Genomic DNA, 25,046 nt, shown 5'->3' on the forward strand with positions numbered 1-25,046 from the left:
AAGGTAAATAAAAATTTTCATTTTAGCCTTTAATGACAATGTACTCTCTCATCAAGTTTTTAAAACAAGTGGTGAAAAATAACCAGGCAGAATTAATTTGGGGGTCTGTAGAAGTAAAATTTCTGAAGTGGGGGCTACTGAGATGATAGAGAAAAATAATGAAATGCCTTCTAGTAGACTGAGTTTATTAATGACCCCAGCACATGGCCTCCCTGTATACACCCTTTGACTCATAACTTTATGTTCGTTCACTCTGAGTTTCAGCACAACTTGCTTTGGCTAATGGGGTGTTAGCAAATGTGACACAAACAGAGACTTGAAAAGTGTATGTGTATTGCCAACTACCCTTTTACAGCATTGGGCTTGCCCATGCTTGGACCCCAGACACCACCATGAGAATATGTCTGGACTAACATGCTAGAGGGATATGAGAGATGTGTGAAAAGTATTGAGTTTCCCAGCTAACTACACATGCATGAGTAAGTCCTGCTAAAATCATCAGAACCTGGCTTAGATAAGCAGAACTCAACAGCTGACTGGTAGACTCATGAAAAGAATCAGTGGTTGTTATTTTTAAATGCTTTGTTTTGTCTAGAGCAAGATATCTTCTGTACATAAGTACTGAAATTTTAAAAAAGAAAAAAGAAATTCTAAAATGACACTATGTTTTAGATCTGTTTGTTACATAGCCATAGCTAACTGACACAACTTAGATAAATTCCCCTCTAAATAAAGAGATTAAAAGAGGAGGTTGAGGGAATCTCCTTAAATTCAAATTCAAGATTATAATTTTAAACTATTTTCTCTAAAAGTCTAAAGAATTAAAATGACAACCTAGGCAAAAAAATAAAAATAAAAAAGATCTGAATTTTCTGGTTACAATCTTTAAAATTATTTGAAAACAATAAGATTATGAGGAAATATATTCAAAAAAATTAAAATTCAAAGTAAAACCACTAGCATCCTCTTAAATAATAAAAGTGGGGTGGCCTCTTACAAATATAAATATCTTAATCAAGTAGACTGTTGGTTTTCTTTGTGGGCCCAAGAAATACAAGATGGAGCCACATAGGTCTCATTCTTCAGTAATTCTACTCTAGCCTCATCACAAGAGATTTCTCATTTCCATAGCACTTGAGTCTATTTTCATTAAAGGAAAGTATGCCTTCTTTTATCTTTAAAAAAATTAACTACTTTCCTGTCCACATACCAAATTCACTTAAAGAACTGTAGCTAAAATAAACCCGCAATAGTTTGCTTCTATTCAGACTTTTGTACTGGCATAAGCACTACTTTTTCGCCCTTCCAAGGTTATCTTTCTTTGTTTTTTTTTTTTCTTTGCATATTTCCCAGGAGCTCTGCACCAAAGCATAAACTTTCACAGTAGAAAAGTGAATAACAAAGCAGATACCAGAGGAATACATATGCTGCTTGAAGAGGCTTTCTCGCCCAACCTCCTTCACGCTCACAGACTCACACCCAGCATAGTTGACAATTTTAGTTCATGCAGAATTCATCTCATATTCTCTTCCGTAAACATACACATCTCTGTATGAGAAGAAAGTGGACTAAGGTGATAACAGTATTACAGACACAAGTAATAATGCACACTTGTGCTTAATCTCATTTGCTCCTCCTTGTGTGATGAACAGAAGCTAGAGTCTCATCTCCTTTTTACAGGCAAGGACGTCGAGGCTGGGGATGACGGTACAACTTCCCTGAAGTTGTAAAGTGACTGATCACAATTCAATTCCAAATTCAAGATCCTTTTCTGGACTTTGTGGTCCTGAACAATACAATGTTGAGGGCAGGGGGTGGGGTTCATGGAAAATGTAAAGAGGCAAATATGAGAAGAAAAATAACAGGGATATACATACATACATACATGCACACATACATACACACATATATACATACATACAAATGAAGAAAAGACAGAGGCATTTACATTTACTCTGAACAACTGTGTGAAAAAAGCAGTGACCAAATGGTAACATTTCTAGACCAACACCCTACTGAACACAGCAGAAAGCAACATTATTTTACAGCATGTTATATACTGATAGCAGTAAAGCAACAAATAGCAAAGTGAATATTTCCACACAACTTTGGTTGAAAATCACATTTTCACCACCTCTTAATGTTCTAAATGTGCTACTGTGGGTTGTTTGTTCTTTATTCAACATAGGTTACTGTAATATATTCCTGTGTATCCAAAATATAATTAAGGGATGCAGTGCTACAAATAATTGAATACGCAGATTAGCTGAGACTACTAAATATAGTAACATCCCATTTACTTCTGTCTTTGCCCAATTTTAAAGCTCTAAAAGGGTGTTTGGCAAACTTTTTCTGTAAAAGGTTAGATATTAAATACTCTAGACTTTGCAGGCCATATGTTCTCTGCAGCAGCTATTCAACTCTGCCCTTAAAGTGTGTGAAACCAACAGTAGACAATATGTAAACAAATGAGCATGGCTATGTTCCAATAAAACTTTATTTACAAAAACCAGATTTGGCCCACAGGCAGTAGTAGTTTGCCAAGCTTTGTTCGAAAACATAACTATCACCCAGAAGGGAAAAAAATGCACCTATATTCTTATCTACTCTCAAAGGAGAACTGACACTCTGAGTAAGCCTATTCCCTCATTTTTATACAGTTTTTTAGAAACTAGGCTATTTTCTTGCTTACATATTATAGAAAAATAGAAGCAGAAATTGTAAAACAGGGGTAGTAGTGTGGGCCAGTAGAGTGAGATCCAGAATCCTTTAGAACATAACCAAAGGACTGGAACAGTAGAGCAACCTGGGTCAGTTTGTGCAGGGACAAATACTTTCTTCTAAATTCCTTCATATCATCTTAATCATCTCAGTATCACCTTACTCATTATCACCAAAGAAAAGATTCCATTTAATCTCTTAAGACAGAAGAAACAAAAGCACAGAAGATTCATTTGGAAAGACCCAATTGGCTACACCTAGAAGTTTTGAAGCTGATAGATTAAACTTCAGTTATTTAAAAAACATATTTTGTAAAGTGATCAATTTTCCAAATAATAATAATAGGACAACAAACATTTATAAAGCACTTACTACGAGATGTGTTATTCTAAGTGTTTTCCATACATTAACTTACTTAATCTCCACCACAATCTAACCAGGTAGGTACTATTATTGCTTCATTTTTCAAATAATAAAATGGAGGTACATGAATTTTAAGTAATATTCCCCGAACAACAAGCTACTAAATGTCAGAGCTGGGATCTGAACCCAAACAGTCTGGCTCAAGAGACCATGCATTTCATTACTGAGGCACTGCTTTATACCCATATGTGGACTGTCCTAGGTCAAAGACTAGGAATAGAATAAAATATATTTAAAATCTCTACTAAATGTAATATAATCTTCCGAATCTAACGATTGGAACGTCAGTGTTTTTCAATGCCTCAGGATAAAGAACATAAGCATCTATTATTTTTATTCAGGTCCACCAAAATAAAAAGGTTGCTTGGATATTAGATTGAAGAGATTTTACTCTTTTTTCAGTGTTGCATTTAAAATTGTTTTTGGAATGAGCCAGGGAATAAACAACAAGTAAACGAAGTTATGGGGAAATTATTTTTAGGTACTCCTAGTCCAATCAGATAACTATGAGGATGTGACTTGAGTTAGTCCTTCTATCTTTTAGGTCAGGATATAAAGATTAAAATGATTTTTATTTGTTGTCTTTATTTCTTAAATAACTTGAGTATAAATTTGGTTTATAGGGAAGAGAGTAATTTGGTGGTCAAAATAACTGAAGTTATGATTGGCTTAACACCCAACAAAAATATTTGAATCTAATATATCCAAGGTAAAGGACTAAAACTGGTTTGATAGGATCATGATTTTTATTGAAACCTGATGTTTTATTAAAAGATAATTAAAAGCTTATGGAGAGACTTTTTAAAAATAGCAATAATCTGAAAAAATATGTTTATTTACTGAGTAGGCATCTGTGCTCTTTTATTTATGATATAAATACTTTTGCTAATTCCTAGAAGTTCAGAGTGGGAAAAAGTATTTTAGCTTCTAGAAAACAGAGAGGCTATAAACCAAAAGTATGTTAGTTTCACCATTTGCCCAAATCCATGTAAGAAAAGCTTCTCCCAAAGCTTCCCATTTACTTTATAGCAGTTTTAACCCATAAGAAGTTAGCATTCACTGCAAAGTTTATAAAATGTCCAAGGAACTTTACAAGTGGATACACTTTGATCAGCCATTTCATCTTTGTTGACAATTTTTCCTTTTCTCCCCACTTTTTCATAAAACTACAAAGCAAAGCGTTCCAAACACCTGACACAGACGAGGACAGGAAAGGTGGAGGGAGAAAAACATCCCAGGACCACTTTTTCAATATAGAACACAAATATTAAGTCAGAACAATCTATATAATCTTAATGTTCAGTGATATTTGAATAGCCTTGGAAATTTTTAACATATGGAATAAGACTTTAAAAGTAAAATCATGTTCCTAATTTTTCCACATGCAAATATTATCATCCTTTTCATTTAACTTATTGGTTACAAGCTGTAGACTCTACATAGACATACTAAAGAACAGAAAGAAAAGAAAGGAGAGAAAAAAAGTTCGAGCAGACATTGGTTATTTGATCACTGTTATGGACTGAATGTTTAGGTCTTTCTAAAATGTATATGCTGAGATCTAATTCCCAATGTGATCGTGCTTGAAGGTAAGGTCTCTGGGAGGTAATCAGGTCTTGAGAGTTTGTCATGAATGGAATTAGTACCTGGAAAGAAGAGGCCAGAGAGCTAGCTCACTCTTTGTCTACCACGGGAAGATAATAGAAGTCAGCCGCCTGTAACCCAAAAGAGACCTCTCACCAGATCCTGATCATGCCGGCACACTGAACTATGAAAAATAAATTTCTTTTGTTTACAGGCTACCCAATCTATGGTACTTTGTTATAGCAGCCTGAATTAAGGCAATGATCAATCAAACCAACTGCCCATTCGGCCTGGCCACACATAAAACTACAACCCTAACCTCCCCTCAACTAGGTGGGGCCATGTGACCAAGCTCTGGCCATTGAAGGTGAGTAGTCCACCAGGTTTCTCCTTTACCAAGCACAGGGACTTGGAAGCTGATAGTGCCTAGGTGATGACGGTGACATCACAAGAACCCCGCTTCAACGAATGAGAGGAATCTGCCTATTAAGAATACCCATTTGCTGGCCGCAGTGGCTCAAGCCTGTAATTCCAGCACTCTGGGAGGAGGAGGCGAGAGGATTGCCTGAAACTGAGGGTTTGAGACCAGCCTGGGCGAAATGGCGAGACCTCGTCTCTACAATAAATCAAAAAATTAGTCCGGCATGGTGGTGCACACCTGTAGTTCCAGTTACTTGGAAGGCTGAGGCGGAAGGATCACCTGAGCCCAGCAGGTCGAGGTTGCAGTGGCCGAGAGTGTGCCACTGCACTCCAGCCTGGGCGACAGTGAGATTCTGACTCAAAAAAAAAAAAAAAAAAAAGAATACCCATTTTAGGTTTTGGCTGGGTGAGAAACTTCTAGGATAAGCCAATGAGATTTCAGAGTTTATATGTTACAGCAGCTAATGTTACCAAAACTAAAATGTAGAGACTGAGAAGGAGAACTAGAGAGCTGGAAATGTGTTTCTGGAATGAAATTTTATTCCTTTCCTGTTGATTTTAGGTTTTATATCATTATTGTATATATGAGATCTTATTGACATATCTTCTATCAAATATCATGTTCTTAGATAATTACCCTAGCTGCAAAAGATATAGCTACGTATCAATTTTGTTTTAGCAATTTTAAGTAGCAATATCTAGTGTCAGTATATCATACATTCTAAAATGAGAAGGCATAGATCTGGATTCTAGTCCCAGGTACTCTAGATTTCTGCCTCAGTTCTACTGTGTGTGAACATTAAACAAATCCAATTAACATCTTGGGTCTATTTCTTTGTCTACAACATATGTTTACTGGATTAAAAAAGGTTGGATACTCTTGAAAGTATAATTTTATAAGAAAATTTACATATTTCTACCCAGCATTTTTTGTATATACTACAGGCAAATCATTCCTTCATTATTAACATACTAAATACTTTAAGGAGAGGAGAAAATAACTCAAAGTTAACACTACTTCTTCCAGTATTACACTAAAAGTGCTGCAAACATGAAATAAATGTCTACTAGGCTGTAAATTCCTTGAGGAAACCAAGTTTTATTCATATTTGTGTTCTAGCACCTAACTCCTAATTTTTTTGCTGAATTAATCAATTGTTATTAAGAAATTTTGTTAAACATTATTTCACTACAATTTTAAATTACTGAAGAAGTGTTCTTAGTCAATCATCGAAGGTACAAGAAAGGACAATAGTCTCAGATCCAGTTTTGAAACAGTACGACAAATGAAATTCTTCTATTTCTAGAAAGTTCCCTCATGAATTGCCAGGTGGGCTCTATGAGATAAAAAATGGAAGAGAACCCATTCCGTTTGTATATATCTTACTTATTGTACTCCCACTGTAAATTTATCGATTTTTAAAAAGAGTTATACAGGTGAAATGGGTAACTGCTTCCCTAACCAATACTGCTGTTAGCAAACAATCAAACTCATAACAACAGTGAGCTCAGTGTGTCCTGAAATGTAGAACACAGCTGCAACCAATAATCCAAAAGCATAATTATCTTCCAAAGTAGAACCATCTAAAAATTTGGGATTCAAAACTGCTGACTGAAGTTTCTAAATCATTCCGAAAATCATTTTGACTATTCATTTTATACCTGAGATGAAAAGACCTAGGAATAAGCATCACCTTAAAACCTACTTCATTATTCTATTAGTAAAATTTAATAATGAGAATCAAGACAGGAATTTTAAAATCCAAAACATCTGTCACCATAATTGTCCAATTTACTTTTTCCTGTGAGGAAACGATGTCCTCTAAAACGTCATCATTAACATTTCTAAACGTAGGCTGTGAAGGAATTTTTATCTATTGACTTAGTGCTATATCTAAGTGGAAGGAAAAATATGGCACAAGCTTAACCAACAAGAAAATTCATTCTGTTTGAGGAAGCAGACAAAGCTTTGGAAGTTAATTAACCAATAAGAAATGCAACTGATGTCTTTCATTTTAAAAATTAATATTTTAGAAATAATTTTTATTAATATGCTGATAATAGTTGCAATAAGTAACATTTATGACTCTTAGGAGTTTACTAAATATGTTTTCACAGTAATACTAAATTTATTTATCACTGTAAGCCTATTGGCATTTTAAATACTCAAAGTAAAACAGGCAGATCAGGAATGAAGCCCCAAAGCTTTCAAAATCAAACAGGAAAGACTTTCTTTCCTTTAAAAGTATTATGCATTACTGGGAGTATGGTTTTAGAAGATATGGTGTTAACTCTAATGCAATGAGCTACTGTAATAATAATAGTGTACCATGGTAAGCACAATAAAAACTTCACATTAAAATGTTCTTTCACAGGTACTTTCTCATTGTGATGCTGATATTAACCAATCCAGGAAAATAACAGAACAGATATCATTATTTTCATTTTACAGACAGAGAGAGCAAGTCTTGGAAAAATTTCATGACCTGAGCATGATCCTGCTGACTTCAAGATGTATTGCTTCTTGGAATCAGAAATTTGAGGGGCACGATTTTGAATGGTAATCAATATATGAGAAAATTTTGTCACCTGCTTGCATCATATAATTAAGATAAAATAATTAATTGTCTTGAAATTAAACAAAGTCTCCTTCTCCACCAGTGTCTTGCTCCACAAAAGGAAGGAATTATACAACACTAAAGTATTTAACTCCTTTGTGATGTATTTTTTTCTTTGAGAGGGGGATGTTTGTTTGCATTTGTTTTGCTCTGCTTGTTTAAAATATGCTCAAGGTGAGACAGCAACTCTTTTGAAAAAAATGCCAACTAGGAATAATTCTTGGGCAAGATTAAGTAATCAGATCATTCCTGTAAATAACAAAGAAAAAAACATTGTAGGGAAGAGCAAGTTTTTCCAAAAACAAAAAAACAAAATTCATCAAAAAAACCCTCTGAAAAATGTAATTCAATCAAGAATTTTTTTTCAATTTGAATTTATGTCATTGCTTTAGTAGGTAGTGTGAATAGTCTCCAAATGCCAGTGTGTATTCATGAACACTTAGCAAGTTCATGATGTGATACATTCCTTTTTGGATACATCTTTTGTCAAATCCATCTGTCTATGGCAGATATGCATAGTTTTATAGAATCATATCTGAAAAAGAATTTCCACAGTCAGGCAAAAATGGTTTTAAAAAATAGAGAGGAGTGGAAAGAAGAAAGATCAACTATTGTTGTTTAGGAGATATTTTCCTTGCCCACAGCCTAAGTACCTGGTGCTCTGACTCTTTTTCTTAATGCCCTGCCCTTTCACAAGAAAAAGATGTGACCCTGGCATCTTGAGACCTGAAGAGATGAAAGTCCCAGAGGAAGCACCAGTGCAAGTTGTAGTCCTTCTAGTATCCATCCACTGAGCTCTGGTTTTTAAATACCCTCTGAATTGTATAGGGAGCTGATGAATGTTTGATAATTAGGCATAAGTCATTTTATTTGATTCAATGAAACCTAAGCTTTTTTGACTCAATATTTTTGACTCAGTAAAATCTAAGCAAGGCAATATAAAGAATGCAGGCGGGAAAAGCTGGAAGGGGATGTGAATGCTACACCGAGTCCTACCTGGACCCAGGGAAAAAGAGGAGTCAAGTTCAAAGTCAGAAGCTAATTCAGATAAAGCAGCTTCCATCCCAACCTCTTCTTACCCTTAAATGGGCCCCAAACCACCTTAAGGGATGGGATTATATTCCTTTTATAGCACTACTTTCTTACAGCTAGTAGACAGTTAGGAATGTATAACTAAGAATGAACCAACTATTACTATTAGTATCTATGGCTATAGAAACTCAATAAATGAACTTGCTTTCAGTCTCAATAAAGAAATGCATTTCTTTATAAAGTAAATGTGTTTCTAAAAGAATATATTAGAATTACATTTCTATAAATTTATTTTACATATATTTGGTTAATTCAGAAAGGTATTCTGCTTTTCTTTCTTTTTTATAAATTTCGTCCACTGGTATAATCTAAAAGGGGGTCATATTTCAGAAAGCAAAAATACTAACAGCAAAACTTTCCATTTCCAATGTGATCTAAACATAAAATTTTGCAAAAACACAACTAACATTTCTCCCCCACTGGCTAAATCTTGTCAGTCATTTAAATAGGTGCAACCAAAAATAAACTGCTCTGAGTCTGTGCTGCTTTTATGGAAACTAGCAAGTGATTACTATAGCTATTAGACATTTATATTTGCCACAAGAATTCATAATCTTAAAAACAGTTCAAATGATGTATGTTTGAGACTCATATGTAGCACAAATTGTATCTATAGGTCTAAAGAGGAAAAATTAGATAAAATCCGAAAAGCAGTCCAAAATTATAAAAAATGACTAGCTGCGTGCTATTGAGAAAATGTATAAAAATTATTTTTTATACATTTATTCCAAAATTATTTGGAAGGGAGAAAAATATCTCTAAACACTAACTTCATAAGCAAGAGTCCTATTTTTTATGATAGGCTAGGAGAAATCAATAATGATTTAAAAGTAAACTGCTTACATTTACCAGTTTATACTCACTATTAATTCTGTGCTGCAGTGTATGCTCTAGAACGTAATAAAATGCTGATGTTTTCTCGTTTCTCATTTCAGTCTGCTCCAGTTTTATCTTAAACCATGTTAGCAACAGAAGTTACCCCCAGCAATTACACAAACCTAACAACGGCTTCCCTGGGATAATAGTATTTTGCTCCAACCACAAATTCCAATCTACATACTTTCTTCTGTTATGGTTGTGTCTGTGTTTAATGTACTTCTTATAAGGCTTTTAAAAACAAGCTCATGGTTTCTCATTGAGCTCTCTCCCACATAAACAGAACCACTGAAGAACATTTTTTTACATATAAAAATTTTTTAGTTATTCACAGCATATGTCTTCAATCAGCTTCAGATTACAGTGAAGAAAAGTATCGCTGCCATTCTTTTCCGTTTCTTTTTTCTGTGTTCTAACTGCTCTGTACCTGTGTCCCAAAAGGACTTATTATTTGCTGTTCACTCTCAGTTTTGGACGGTGGGGGTGGCAAACCTTGAAACTGGCCTCACTCGAGCGCTGTCTAAGTCACTGCTTTGATACCAGCATCCTGTTTTAACCTGTTCATGTTGGACCTTTATCACTTTACTGACCCCACGAAACAAACAGGGCTAGTAAATGCATCGACTAGTCTTCTTCAAAATGCAGCTTGACTGTGATTTATGGCCAAAAGCTGGAATAACCCTGCCAGGTTTTAGAAGCTTTAAGATTCATCACATTGAACTTGATACATATAGCACAGCACCTTGAAAACAAATCATCTGCTAGTTCAGTCTTTTCTGCTCACAATCACTCCCTCCCAGGGCATGTAATTAATTTACTGAGCTTTAAAAAAAAAAAATTAGGATTACTCACACAGTCTTGAAGATGCAATGTCAGCTATTTAGGACAGAAACATCCAAGGCCGTGTTAGAACTCAATTACGAACTACATATGCATTTAGACAGGAACTGGCAGGCCTCTGGATACGGCAACTATAGGACTCGTGCTCCTCGTACGCTGGGCTATAATCTATGAAACTGAGCCCCAGATCCAACCAATCACTTAGCTCCTCATAACAAGTCTAACTGGCTCTGGAAAGCTGAAAGGGCTGTGCTGGAAAAACATAGATGAGATATTCCACACATTAATCTGCTTATCTGGAATCACTCTGCCTCAAAAGGCCAGAGGAAAAAAAAAATCACAGCTTCATTGTCTGGGGGGAAAAGGACAGGTGATCTGGGAAAATCACAGCTACAACTGGAGCAAGCTTTATTCCTGGCTTGGCAATTCCAACTGTACCGGCATGAAAGGACCGGAGCCACCCTAGAAACCAAAGGGCAACCACGACAGCAAAAGCCTGAGGTAATTTTCATCCCTCTTTTTATTTTTAGTAGGAATAACGCTGACTGAAATAGATAAGCATTAAGTCGCTGAAGCAACTAGATATGCTTCAATGTTATTTTATCTCTTTCGACTCTAAACTTGTGTAACATCATTTGTTATTAAGTATGAGTAGAGGGAGGCTTAATATACCTGAAATGAACTTGAAACTAAGATGATCATTTATGGAGAAAAACAGATCATTTTCCAGAACAGTTTGGGAGCTGCTTTTTCAGATGGGCAGGCTTTTTACCCACTCACAGAAAGAAGACTGAGACATGAAGGAGAGGAATGGGGTTTCAGGAGTATAATTAAAAGTTTTCATACCTGAAAGAAAATAGCTGTGCTCAGTGGGAAATTGGGAAGATAAGTTGATGCCCAGCTCCTCTGGTCCTTGGCACTTGGACCATATAAGAATGTTTCATGGTAAGAGGATTGGCACAGAAAATCTTAACAATCATAAGAGAGAGTCAACAATGCTCCCAATGGGCCCTGGTTTTCCTTGTTTTCTTTACAATATTTTTCTTATTTCTCATTATATTTTAGTGTTAGTTATATCAACTACTTGCTATGTCATACTTCTAAATGTTTAGTTACTAAAGGATCTGTGGAAAACATTAAGTCGAAATTATTATGGAGGTAACTAACATAGGAAAGAAAAAAAATGAAATTGACATACACATAACCCCAACATCACACCCCTGAGGTATTTAATTCACTTAACCTAATGACAAATCCTTCCTAATCCTCAGCAAATTATGTGTTGCTTCACCAAATTTTGTAGCAAGTGTAACATTAGCAACCAAAAAAAAAACTTTGCAGGAAACTTTTAAATAACTAAATCAATCATTATGCTTTCAAAGTGACAATAGAGTATACACAATATTTTATTTGTGTTGTTGGACTTACAGGCTCCCAAAGGAAGAAGCAGCTGGGAAGAAAAACGTGCTTTGTTTAGTGGTGAAATATAAACAAAAGTAACAGAAGAGACATTTATGCACTTTTTGTTAGCCATAGATAATTGACTGAATTCAACTTGAGATTTGACACCAGGAAGGAAAACATAGCAGTAGACAGAGAACAAAAAAAGTAATCCATTGGCAATTTCCCTCCAGGGCTTTTTCTTTGAATTGTCCAATTTGTGACTAGCTAGGGAAGAATATTTCCGCTCTGTTTAAATAGTTTTTATTTAATTAAACCTTTGTTTATTTGACAGTGCTGCTGCCTACTGTGACTATATGAGAATGGAAACTTCTAAGGAAGCCAGGTTGTTAAAATTGTTGTCCCCTTTACTCAAAGATAACATAGATTATCTAGACTGAAATGGAAAACAAGCCCTTAATATTGCCATTGAATCTTCAACACAGACTCTCTGCATTTATCTCTTTAATAAAATTCCACTAAAAACCCCTTAAGCCTCCGTGTCCAAATCTCCATTTGTTGACAGACATGGTCAAGAATACTCTAAATTTAAACATTAAGACATGTTAAATCATTTTACATGCATTCTTATGTTGAAATTTCCTATAGGAAGACCTCACCTCCTACAGCTTTGAAGAAACCATGTCACTACACAAGACAGTGACCCACAACCATCCAGCCAGTCATTTGAGTTGAAGCATTCACAGCTTTTGTACATTTTCTGTGTCAACATATAACTGAGTTACAGACTGTCCCCTGGCTCCCTGACCCTTCCAAACACAAAAAGTTTTGTTCGACTCAACTTCAAGTTGTTCATCTGTTAGGAGGTAATGTTCACTCCAAAATACATTCATGACAAGAGCTTCCTAAAAGACCAGTACTGCCTTTCTCTCCTATAATACTAATAATCATGATAACCTGAGACAGATTTCTGTGACTTGGCATTTTTCTGAGGGTTGAAATATTTAGCACTCAGAGATGTCACATAGCGGGGGAAATCTCACACTGAAACAAAGGCAGTGATGTCGCAGTATGATCCAACTTGAGACTATTATACGGTTCACATTTTTCTTTACCCTATTCAAAACAAAGTCATGGAAGAGGAAACTAAAAAATATACATACCAATGCTAGAAACTTCTTTTGCCTAAAACCATTAATGCAATGAGCAAGAGTCGGCTTCCAGCAGGCATTTCTCAATTCATCAAAACTTGTATTAGCAGGTTCTGGCTAGAGAGAGGATCTCCTGTCATCACCATCAATTAATGTTAGTTGGCTATCACATCAGGCACTGTCTAAGAAGCTCATAGTATACCAGGTCACCCAAATAGCTGAGTTCAGTCCTTGCTCATATTTCCTTGATCTCAACCCCACAAACAAGAATTAAGATGATCCCGATAAAAGAAAAGTAGCTCAGGAATGTGAACCCTTTTATGAACCAAGAACTGTCAGTAAATCTTAAGTATCAAGCAGCTATGGTTGACTGAAAAAGTGTCTCGAAACCGGGGCCAAGAATGATTTCTAGGCCCATAAACTAATTTGTCTGACCTGCAGTTTATGTAGCTAAAGAAGACACTCATGGGAAAACTATAGAAAAGGTTCAGACCCATTGTGTTAGCATGTCAAACCAATGAGGACTGGCAGAGTATTAACTCCATTCCAAGAGACATGGATAAATAGCCCCATTATTTTCACTGTGCTAGTCTCTGCCTGAAGAAACCCTAGACCTTGGTACTAGTCTACTAGGAGAGAACTGCTGATAGTTCCCATTCTGACACTGTAGTGGCAGCACCTTATGGTGTAAACTGAAAGAAAAATAGTTGCTTAAAAAAAAGTCGGCAAAAAGGCCTATCTCATCTTAACAAAGCAAAAAAGAGTTCTAATTTAAATTAAAAAGCATAAGTAGTAGGAATGTGGGTCTCTGGTCTCTGCTGGGATTAAGCTTATGTTCTTTGTTCAGATAACAAAACACTTTGGGGCACATAGATCTCATATTCATATTTGCTCATGACACACGAGGGGAATTTTTGGTTGGAGCTTTGTGTTGTTGTTTTTTAATTCAGTCTCTCCTAAGCACATATATATAATATAGACTCATATGAATAATGCATGTGACAGGATTCTAATATATATTACACTTCAAATCAACATAAACCAGTAAGCTTTTGCGTCCATGTTATAGTCAAAACCATTCTTCTAAGTAATGAGACCTGAATAGAATAATCCATTTTTCTGTAGTTTTTTTTTGTCTAAGTTTCTCAAAAGCATTACAACATGACATATATAAAAATTGGCAATTAAATTTAGTAGGAGAAAAATTGGAGGATGATGCATTCCTAATATTTGATAACAAAACTACCTCTTTGCTTCAAGCAATATGTAAAGCAGTATAACATGGAGGTTGGTAGCACAAACTTCGAGCCAAACGGCCTGAGTTCAAATCCTATCTCTGACCTTGAGCAAGCTACTTAACAGCACTATGCCTCAGTTTCCTCAAATGGTGCCACACTCAGTGATTACGTCCTAGGACTGGTGTGAAGAATAAATGGGCAAACACATGCTTAGAACTGAGCCTATTATATGGTGAGTGCTCATTAGAAGAAAACTGTCATTTTTATTATTAAACTCGTTGCAATAAATGCACACAATAACCAAAATGAAGGTGAATTACTGAACTGCCAGATGTGCTAAAATGTACCTATTAATATCACATATTACACTTCAGGTAATATTTATAAGTAAGATTTTTGTTAAGACTGCTGTGATAAAAGCACAGTGTGATGTGTCAGTCATTGTTAATTATCAGTTTTCTGCCTGATTGTCACTTGACACTTTTAACCCTGCTCTGTACTTCAGTGTGTCATTCAAGGATACTAACCCAAGATGTGGCACAGAAGGGGAAACGGTAGTAGGCATGATTCATATGATAGCTGACACAAAGTTCAGGCTAGTTTAAAGATTCTTGCAGGAAGGGAAAAAATAATGGAAGCCATTAATCTTCAGTCATGGTATCTTAACCAAGAAAATATTTGAAGGGAGGAAAAGAGAGCATTACCTATCATGAACAACTGTGCTGATTCTCCAAAATATATGAACCATGTCTGGAATTCATGCCGAATCCTCAGCTTAAATATGAGAAACTATTGATGCTAGTTATATTTTCTCCTCCCATTGATGAGAGATTTCTCAGAGCAAGAGACTTAGGCATGCTCACTAAGAAGAAGCAGAGAAGCAAATAGAGCCTGCTTGGTGAGAGAACAGCCACCCTAGGAAAGGAGGATAGACTTCTAGATTCTATCATTCATTCATTCATTTATTCACTCATTCCTGAGGGTCTTCACTCATATCCCTCCACTCCCACACAAACACCCACCAGCCACACCTATATGCTTCCTGTTCCTGAAGGAGCCCTCATTCGCACCCAGACCCATGCTTTGACAAAAGCAGCCTCTCCATCGGCACACCCTTCTCCAGCACCCACCATGAAGCCCAAGGAAAATTAGCTCCTTCACTGGGAATTCTTCTTACCCACCACTCCTCCATGGAAGGTGGTTACTCTCTGCTGAGCAAATTAATGAATCAGTATCACTCACCACATGAGTTAGCACGAAAGGATAAATGAACATTGGGAAAAGTGGGGAGAATTTTTAGTCTAACAAAAAATGATGGAAAAATGAAATATAGGGCACTTTTCGCAAGATCAAAATTCCAATGAAGCCAAATGTTAAGGCTCGATAGACCTACAGACAAATTTTCTGCTAGACTTAGAGAATCAACTCTGGCCTTTTTCAACAAGTTGATAAAGAAATACAGGGAAGCCACCATGGTCGCTAGAAATGATTGCATATTTGAAAGCTTTGTTATGGGGGCCTGGCAAGGAGTTGAATGAGCTAAGCTAAGTCTCATTTACTCTAATTATCCTGCTCCTGGCAGAAGAATGCATTGAGGGTAGGGAGTAGCTCGGACTCAGAGGTGGGTAATCAATCTCCCTTCCCCTCTGCTGGCACAAATATACAGTCTCCCTTCCAGAGCCTACTTGCGCCACTGAGGCCTCACCACCTGCAGCACTGTCATAGCCCAGTCCTTGGACCAAGGGAACAGTTACTCGGCTCTGGACATTCACTAAAAAGGAGGAGGATCAGAGGGGCTGCAGAATTTTAAGAAACAGCGTGTGCTGTAGTCTAGCCCTCAGAATGGTAGCACAGGTCCAGTTTGTCTTTAGTTCCCTCCTACTCACTTCTCCTCCCAAAATAGCCTCCCTGTGCGGCTTAGCTTCTGCCATCAAGATGGCCCAGAGAGGAGCCTATCCATCTCCCATCAAATGAATCATCTTGTGTGCCAACCCCAGAGAAGCAGATTAAACCAGTCTGTGAAAATATGATTAAATGTTCCTGCTATCTTCCAAGTGACATTTAATGTTTTACTTTATTTTAAAGATGTGGGGTACAATTCAGGATTAGGTATACAAATGGTCATCATACAGATAAAGTTTGGGCCTCCCTTTGGTCCCCACTTTGCCTGGTTTGAGATCAGGTGACCTCATTAATGTTATGTGCCTCCACTCCCCCGCCGCCGGCAGTTTTCAGCTACTGCCAAACCCTTTCTAATAGTATTAAGAGAAATGTTCAGGGTCTACTTATGAGGGAGAACATGTGGTAGTTAACTTTAATAGGAGTTTTCTAGAAATAAAGCTGAGAACCAAAGAAATAACCACCAGTGAACATTTCAGGCCCCGTGAAGCATGACAATGACAATAGAAGACAAGTGAGGCTTTCTGGACCCAGGGAGTCACACCACCACATCAGCCACCTTCTCTCGGAAGTGGACCAGCCCTATATGCACAGTTCTGGGCCAAGGAGAATGCCAAGTTTTCACATCTCACAGGGAGTTTTATATACCATCATGGTATTCTAATCTGTACAATCATAAGTTCTGCTTCTATGATCCCTGAGTCTTCCCTCTCTACCTCCAGAGCATAGGCTACCACCAAGAAAGGAAATATTTCTCATTTATTTAACCCACCCTCCATAGAAATAACTATCACAAATAGTGCCTCAAAAGCAGTTTGGCTATAAAGATACATTTGTAATCACCAGCAACTAAAAGGGACATGAGTTGGTCCATGTCTTACAGTTCACAGGATTTTGCTCTTTTTTTTTTTTTGTCATGAGAATTTTAGCACAGAAACCAGAGGAGTGGAAGGAAAGCAAATTACATTTGAGTCACACTTGCACTATAAATTAGCACAGTGGCTCTAAAACTTCATGTGCATAAAGATTACCAAGGTACTTATTAAAATGCTAGAGCCCTGATTCCTACTCTAGGATGCTAATGCCATGGGTCTAGAATAAAGCCCAGGAATCTGCGTTTCTCATTGTCCTCCCCCACCACCATCACCCCTCGATGCTTGTGAAGTCAGTCACTCATGGTCCACTTCTTGAGGAACATCTAGATAGTACATGCAAACTACTTGACCAAAAGCCTGGCACCTTACAAGTTTTAAGCACTTATGAGCAATAATTATTATGAATCAGAATGGATCCCAACTTTATATACTCTACTTAGACTGACCTTTTGCAAAGTGAAAATTGCACATGGGTGTGGCAATATGGTAGCAAGTCGCAAATTGTTTTAGTGCAGGAAAAGCAAATGAGAAGAGGGCTACAGCACGTGTCCTTCTAAGGTTCCTTTAACAATTAATGAAATCTCTTGAGCCTTAATTATCTCCTATTCCACAGAATCAACAGCTCTGAAAAGATTATGCAGGGATATTTGAAATAATTATCTACAGGCCAGAAATTCCCACAGTAAAAACACTCAAAATACAGTATTGCCATTTTCATTTCTGGCCTCAGATATGTAAAACAAAACAAGACTGTTTGTTTTGTAAAGCAAAATAGCCCCCAGGTGAACAGGGAGTTCCAAAATGGCTGAGTCCATGGACTTTGGCACAATATTGGAGAATTGAATCCCAAACCTGACTGGCTGTTGTGTGTCTGTGAGTCTTGGCTGTCTCCTTCTGTGGATGGTGTGAGCTCTCCACAGGTGGCTGGAACTGAGTATGTCTACTTACCACTTGGACTCTCATCACAATAAACGGGATGGCCCTTCAGGAAATCTTCTGTTTGGTTTGCGTGTTCCTGAGTATAGGACAAAGCTCTGTTGTTTAAGAGCATAAATAACAAAACCTTTGTTCTTCCAAACCAAGAGGGAAACTGGAGATCTATCCAAAATCACTTGGTCTTAAACTGCCTAAGGATGACAAGAATGAAATATTATTTTAGGCTGCCCATCAGCCTCAGTCACTCAATCTCCTCTCTTGGCTTTAGAAAACAATGACTCAGTATGGCCTTTTTCTGACAGACTTCAGCCTTAGGAAAATACTGTTCCACATATTTGGAACTAGGACTCTTCCTGCATTAAAATAAATAGAAGCTATTCAAAGCCCACTTAGCTTTCTCCTTTGATTCTTGGGCATAGGAACACAGCTGTTTGAACTCATATAATGAAAGAAAAACAGAAACTGTGAATGAAATAAAAAATTAAAGTTTTTTTTACTCCATTCCAGGTGCTTGACGTGTCTTATTGCTGGACTCTCACAATAGCCTCTAAGAGTTTGGGATTATTATCCTCATTTTTACCAAGAGTAAGAAAGGTTAAATAAGTTTCCTTAAGGACATAGAGTTGGAGAGCTGGGAATTAGATAGGAAAGGAAGTAAAGGTATCCTCAAATCCTACTTGTTATGATTTGAAAGAGCAACCTTCTGCATTTCTATAACTATATAAATATGACCAATCTCTTTCATAACGTGTTCTAGATCACTAAATAACTTTCACATCAATATATGAAGCTCTACACCATCATTTGTATTGATTACCAAGGATTTCCACAGTAAATTATACATTTTTATCATAATTTACTCTGCCAGTTCCCCACTGATACACATTGAAGTTATTTCTAGTTTTTCCCATGAATATACTTTTGCAAATATATTACATAGATGTATTTTTACATTTGTGTAGTTATCTTCTTGGAGTAAATAAATCCTAGACTGAGATTTGTTGAACAAAAAATATTTTACATTTCAGTAAGTATCAGTCAGCTGCCCTCCAAGGAGCTGTATCAGGTAGTTACCTGAACATGCCCATTTCCTCAAACTCACAGGCATACCAGGGACAACCACCTATTCAGATTCCTGCCAAAATGATAGGGGGGAAATGATAGCAATGTTATTATATTTGCACTTCTTAGACCATTAAGGAAGTTAGACATCTTTTCCTATGTGTTGGTTACTTGCAATTCCTTCAAGAAATTAATTAGTCCTATTCTCCTTCTACTTTTTTATAGAGCCTGACTCCCAAATTCATTGCAAGTGCTTTCTCCTACTTCTTGCTGTTTTCTCATTGTGTGGGCTCTGCAGAGCTGATGTACTGGTGTGTTGGAGACTTTGATCTGTAGCCAAGAAAACTTGGGCAATGTATCGCCAGGGTGATTAGTCAAGTTCCATAAAATATGTTCCAAGAAGGAAAACTGGTTAAGTCTAAAGAATAGAAAGCCATAAACTTCTCCTCGGTTGTCTGCTTCAGATATAGGTCAGCCCCTAACTATTAGCAGCCATTTATCTTACAAGAAACAATGATCCATTCAAACTTAATCTTGTTCTTCTGCACAGAAAAAAAATGTGTTTAATAGAAATGGGTCGAGAATAATTTGGAAGAACATCTGCAAAACTGGGGGCTGGAGGAAAAGAAGGACACAAACACAGAGACACACAAGTTTCCGTGTCCTGGGCAAACATAGATCACAAAGACTCTTGTATTGTTTGTGCTGAGACCTAGCTTAGAGATGCTTTCACACAAAGAAAAATTAAGGCCCACAGGCATAAAGTAACCTGCCTAAAACCACCTGGCAAACAGTAGTCCCCTGACTTCCTGAGCAGAGCTCATTCCACTAGAGAACATGGGCTAGAGGTAAAGCAGAGAGTAAGTTGAGTTCCCAGAGTGTCAGACATTGATTCTGCCTCCCAAAGTGCCAGGATTTTGTTAAAAGGCATTATGACAATATCCTCACCCCAGGCCCAGAAACTTGTGCATAGGGGTCTGGGCCACATGGCTGGGAAGGCTTTTCACTTCTAAGGCTGGGCATGACTCTGATTGGCTGTGGACAGAAGACTTCAGGGACAATGTTAGGCTTCCTTCTTGTTCCAGTATTCAAGAAAGGATATGAGCAAATCCAAACAGCAAAACAGGGCTGGTATTCAGCTCTTATGGTGTCCAGTTTGTTTTGTTTTTTACAAGTATCATTTGTCTAATTAGCTTTGTTTTTTTCAATCCTTTTTGATCAGATTCAGCTGAATCCATGCCCCGAGCTAAAGAAAACTAAGCCTGGCCATGTAGTGGTACTATCCTCCCAGATGAGCTCTGCCTTAGCCCAGCAGAGACCCAAATGTGACCAAAATCTCTGCCTTATCCCATCTCAAACTGCAGAAAAATGCACGGATGAGTAACCCCACATCTATCCCACCTAGGTGACAAAAGAAAGCTACCCAATGCCATTAGCTTCCTAATAGGGTTGTCAATCCCTGAATCTTTTCTTTTTTCATTTTTAATTTTAAAGATGTGGGGTATGATTCAGGGTTAGGCATTCAAATGTTCATTATGCAGGTACCCTTGTTGATGAGATGTGCTCCCTCCATCCCCAGCAGTTTTCCACTACTGCCAATCCCTTTCTTAGAGTATTACGATAATTGTTCAAGGACCACTTATGAGTGAGAACATGTGGTATTCAGCTCTGTTTCTGCGATAGATCACTCAGTATTATAGTCTCTAAATCCAACCAAATTGCTGCGAAGTTCATAATTTTGTCTCTGAATCTTGAAAATAGTTGATCCATGCTTTCAGTAGCAATAATACCCATGCTGATCCCACCATGAAGCTCTTATCAAATCCAAACAAGGGCTATGTTCCACCCCACACAGGTCTTTGGTGAGACCTAGAAAGGCAAGCTCCTCTATCTTTTCTCAAATTGAAAGCCTTTTCTGAATTCTGTAGATATTCACATGGGTCAAACAGAATAAATAGCTCACACTGAGACTCTAAAAAAAAGAAAAACTGAATAAACAAATTTAAGAAAATGGCCTAGGATTCAAGAGTGGTGATTGGTTTGTGCCAAGAGGTGCACATGCATTATGCCATTTCATCCTCATTATGACTTTCTAAATTGCTTATTTTTATCCACACATTAGATATAAGGAGACAGAGGCAACAATTAAAAAAAACAGCTTATTTGAAATAAAGTTTTTAAAGAAAAGAAAAAAAAAAAAAACAGCTTATTTCTAGGCTCCGCTGATACCTCTGTAGATTTTCACAAACTTCCATTGTGACTTTAACGATTTTTCCAAAAGACCAAAGGAAAAGTCTGTCTTGAATGTTAACCCGTCATGAAGATTAATTCCTGGCTGCTTGACAGACTGACCACCCTCCATCTTCCTTCTTGGAGGAAGAAAAAAAACAAAACAAAAACAATCTCATGCTGATGCCTCTCTTTGGGAATAGATGTTTTCCACAAGAGAAAATTCTTTCCAAAACTTGGTGCTTATTTTAGAAGAGTTGTGTGGATTCCCAGCCATCTTCACACGGAAAATCTGCTACCTATGAATCAAGGAAAAACTCATCAAGTAAATTTCAGCAACCCTATTGGTCATTAAAGGTTCTAAAACTAAACAACAAAGAGCCAGGGAAAGTTTCACAGTTGATCCAGAGCTTTTGTGAATGCATGAATTTTCAGCAGTTTTGCAAATCCCTGTGGTATAGTCTCTCATATCCTTTGGAGTTTTCTTATCAATGCTCATGGTTTCAGGGGTCTTTATTTGCTGATTCTCAAATTTATACTACATTCAGTTGGTTTTTGTTTCTTGAAACATTCAATCAATTTTGGTTAGTAAATTTTTTTCTTTATTCTTCAAAAATGATCTAAAAGAAACTAAAACCTTGATGCCAAGGATGGAAGAGATTTATCCTTGGAAAGATTTTATATTTATTCATAATACACCTTATGCAATACATTAGAGAAAATACTTAATTCCAGAGATTATGCAAAATGAAACCTGACTCTGTACTAAGTATCTACAAGGAACTCAATAAATACATGTTAACTAATTTATATTCATGAGTATGAAAATGATAATAAAATGTGCATGTACAAGGAACTTTACTATTTTTGAAACACTTTCACACATTTCATTTGAAATGACCCTCAAAATTCCACAAAGGACTAAGCAGAAACTCTGTGAACATACATATGAAAGTTTATATTCCAACTTTGCTCCTTAGCTGAGAGACTTCCAACACCTTACTGAAATAATGTCTCATTTTTCTCAACTGTAAAGTATAAAAATCATCCCTTCCTTGCAGCATTGATGAGAGACTTAAAGAAAATACAAGCCAAAGGCAAGTAACTGACACACGGTAGGCATTTGAAAATGGAAATTATTACTATAATTATAAGGAAGAACTGATATAATCTTCTCCTCTATCAGTTGAAGCAACTGAGACTGAAAAAGATTTAATGATTCACCCATTCATTATTGCCACCAAAATGCCAGAGGTAGGAGTGGAACTCAGGGCTTCAATTTGCCAAAGGAAGATATTTTCTGTGCTGTTTTGAAGCCCAAAGTGTAAAAAGTAGAATTATTGCCAAAACAGGAGTGTTGAGCTCTGAATCTTGAAAATAGTTGATCCTTGCTTTCGGTAACAAATAAGTTAATTAAATTAAAACTCTGCCTTTACAATAGTGTTCTCACAGGAATCTCTTCTCATTTGGATACAGACAAAACTTTCTAAGGGTCTGATGAGTTTTATCTGAACTATCACTCAACATTTTTCCTGACCTGTTTCCACAAATGTGCTAATCCTGACATTTTGGAGTGGGTCACCTGCCCTTCAACTAAATTGGATAGCATTTCTGATCAAAAAAGTTCCAAAAATAAGAGAAACTTACTGCCTCTGGAATGCCGCTGGGGGGTCACTAGTTCAAATGTCATTTAAAGTTTGCAGCTCATTCCTACACAGCAATAATAAAGGCCAGTTTAAAATCTTTTGTAGCCCCTTACACATAACAAGCAGAACTTTCTAATCTGTATTTCTTCAGTTCTAGATTTAGTATCATTTCTTATGTAACATAAGATATCTTCTCCTTCTTGAGACGTCTTTATAACATAAGTACTACATTCAGCATTATTGACAATAATTTTAGACCTGGTTTCTAAGTTTAGGAAATTTTCAGAACCTTACAACAAGGACAAAATTCAGTGGTGCTTCCCTGCAGCAAGCCTAACTGAGCTTTTGGGGCATCTCTGAAGTATGCTACTAAAGTTGAATATCACTCACACTTGCATATCTTTCTTGATGATGCAGATAGAGATAATATCTGAAGTAAAAAAAGCCATACTAGGATCGATAGTAACCCTAGTGGATGCACATGGAATGAAAAGAAAGTGAAGGAATCCAGGACACTCCCTTCCCCACTTACCTGGCTGGAAACAAGTCAAAACATGTCATGATCTATACACAAGGTACTCTACCTGCTACAAGAACACCAACATGGTAAATATTTATTTGATTCTCTGCCCAGTATGCTATTTAGTCAACAACTGTTCCAAGTTATTAGTAAGTTCTCCTTCTAATTCTTTATTCTTGGCTGTTTTGTTCTTTGCCTTTCTTTGGTTCTTTTGCTTTTTGTTGTTGTTGTACATTTGTTGCTGTTGTTGTTGTTGTTGAGTTAGCTACCATACCAGGCTAATTTTTGACTTATTGTAGAGACGAGGTCTCGCCAATTTCCCCGGGCTGGTCTCATGCCCACAGGCTCAGGCAATCCACTCCCCTCGGTCTCCTAAAGTACTGGGATTACAGGCTGAGCCATTGAGCCCAGCCTAAAAGTATCTCTCCTTTTTTCTAACCCTAACAAATTTTAATTTTTTTAAGATGTGGGGTACAATTCAGGATTAAGTATACAAGTGGTCATGATACAGGCAAAGTTTAGGTCTCCCTTTGGTCCCCACTTCATGGGGTTTGAGATCAGGTACCCTTATTGATGTTATGTGCCCTGCTGCCCCAGCAGTTTCTTGCCCAATCCCTTTCTTATAAATTTTAATTTTTAAATAAAAGCCACATATCAACATTAATGTCAAATAAATTTGAAAAAGAAGATACAAACCGTTGGAAAAGATGGTGGAAATGATCACATTCCTAGCTTGGAGCTTACTGAAGTTGGACGCGGCCTAACAGATTCAGATTGTATTTAGATCATCTTGTTTCGGTTTCCCCATTTCAGTGTGGAGGAGGTTGTTTTGTTACCTGATGTTTCTCTGCAGAGAGAAACTGCCTAAGGGACAATATAGAGCACTGGAGAGGGATGAAATGGAGTCTCAACGGCTGCCATACTATATACCACCTACCTCCAACAGCAGATGTAGTACAACTACTGTTAAAAAAATGTTGCCTTCACATCTCATGTAAAAATATATACCTAAAAAGACTAAAAAACACTTGAAAGAACTAAGGAAGTAAACTGTAGTTATACAAAAGCAATAGGCAAGGTAATAAAAGTAAAATAAAAAAATACACAAAATAAGACCTATTAGAGCTTTTCTAAGTTCCAAGGGAGCTCTGAAGCACATTCAAAACATAAATAAGAAAGTTATCAGAGAACTGAATAGTTCCTAGGAGACTGCCGAAGGCTGTAGAAAATGATTTAATAACACCGATGGGTTAGATGGGGTACCCTTATTCTCTTTGACTTCTCGTTTTTCTTTTCCTTTTTAAAATTCACCTTCAGAAAAAAACTTATGTGCTTAACTCTACCTGAATGACTCAAATTTGGCCCTCTGTTTGAACTCTAGTTATCTCTACATCTTAGAGATGTCCCCTTCAGTTACTCATTGTGTGTCTTGTCATTCTGACTAGGCTCTAAGCTTACTAAGGTCAAGAAACATGTCTTTCATACCTTTGGAATTTCCTCTATAGTTTCGGTCCA

General features: G+C 36.9%; 1 long non-coding RNA gene across 1 annotated transcript; it reads left to right on the forward strand.

The window, feature by feature from the left end:
* The first annotated feature begins 10,366 nt into the window (after positions 1 to 10,366).
* LOC110595981 lies at positions 10,367 to 12,506 on the forward strand. Its single transcript, XR_002482195.1, has 2 exons — positions 10,367 to 11,075; positions 12,310 to 12,506. It is a non-coding gene; the product is annotated as an uncharacterized LOC110595981 (long non-coding RNA).
* Positions 12,507 to 25,046: the final 12,540 nt, after the last annotated feature.

This window comes from Carlito syrichta, unplaced genomic scaffold (genome assembly GCF_000164805.1).
Source record: "Carlito syrichta isolate Samal-C Ts95f unplaced genomic scaffold, Tarsius_syrichta-2.0.1 Scaffold305653, whole genome shotgun sequence".
In the NCBI taxonomy this organism is placed as follows: Eukaryota; Metazoa; Chordata; class Mammalia; order Primates; family Tarsiidae; genus Carlito; species Carlito syrichta.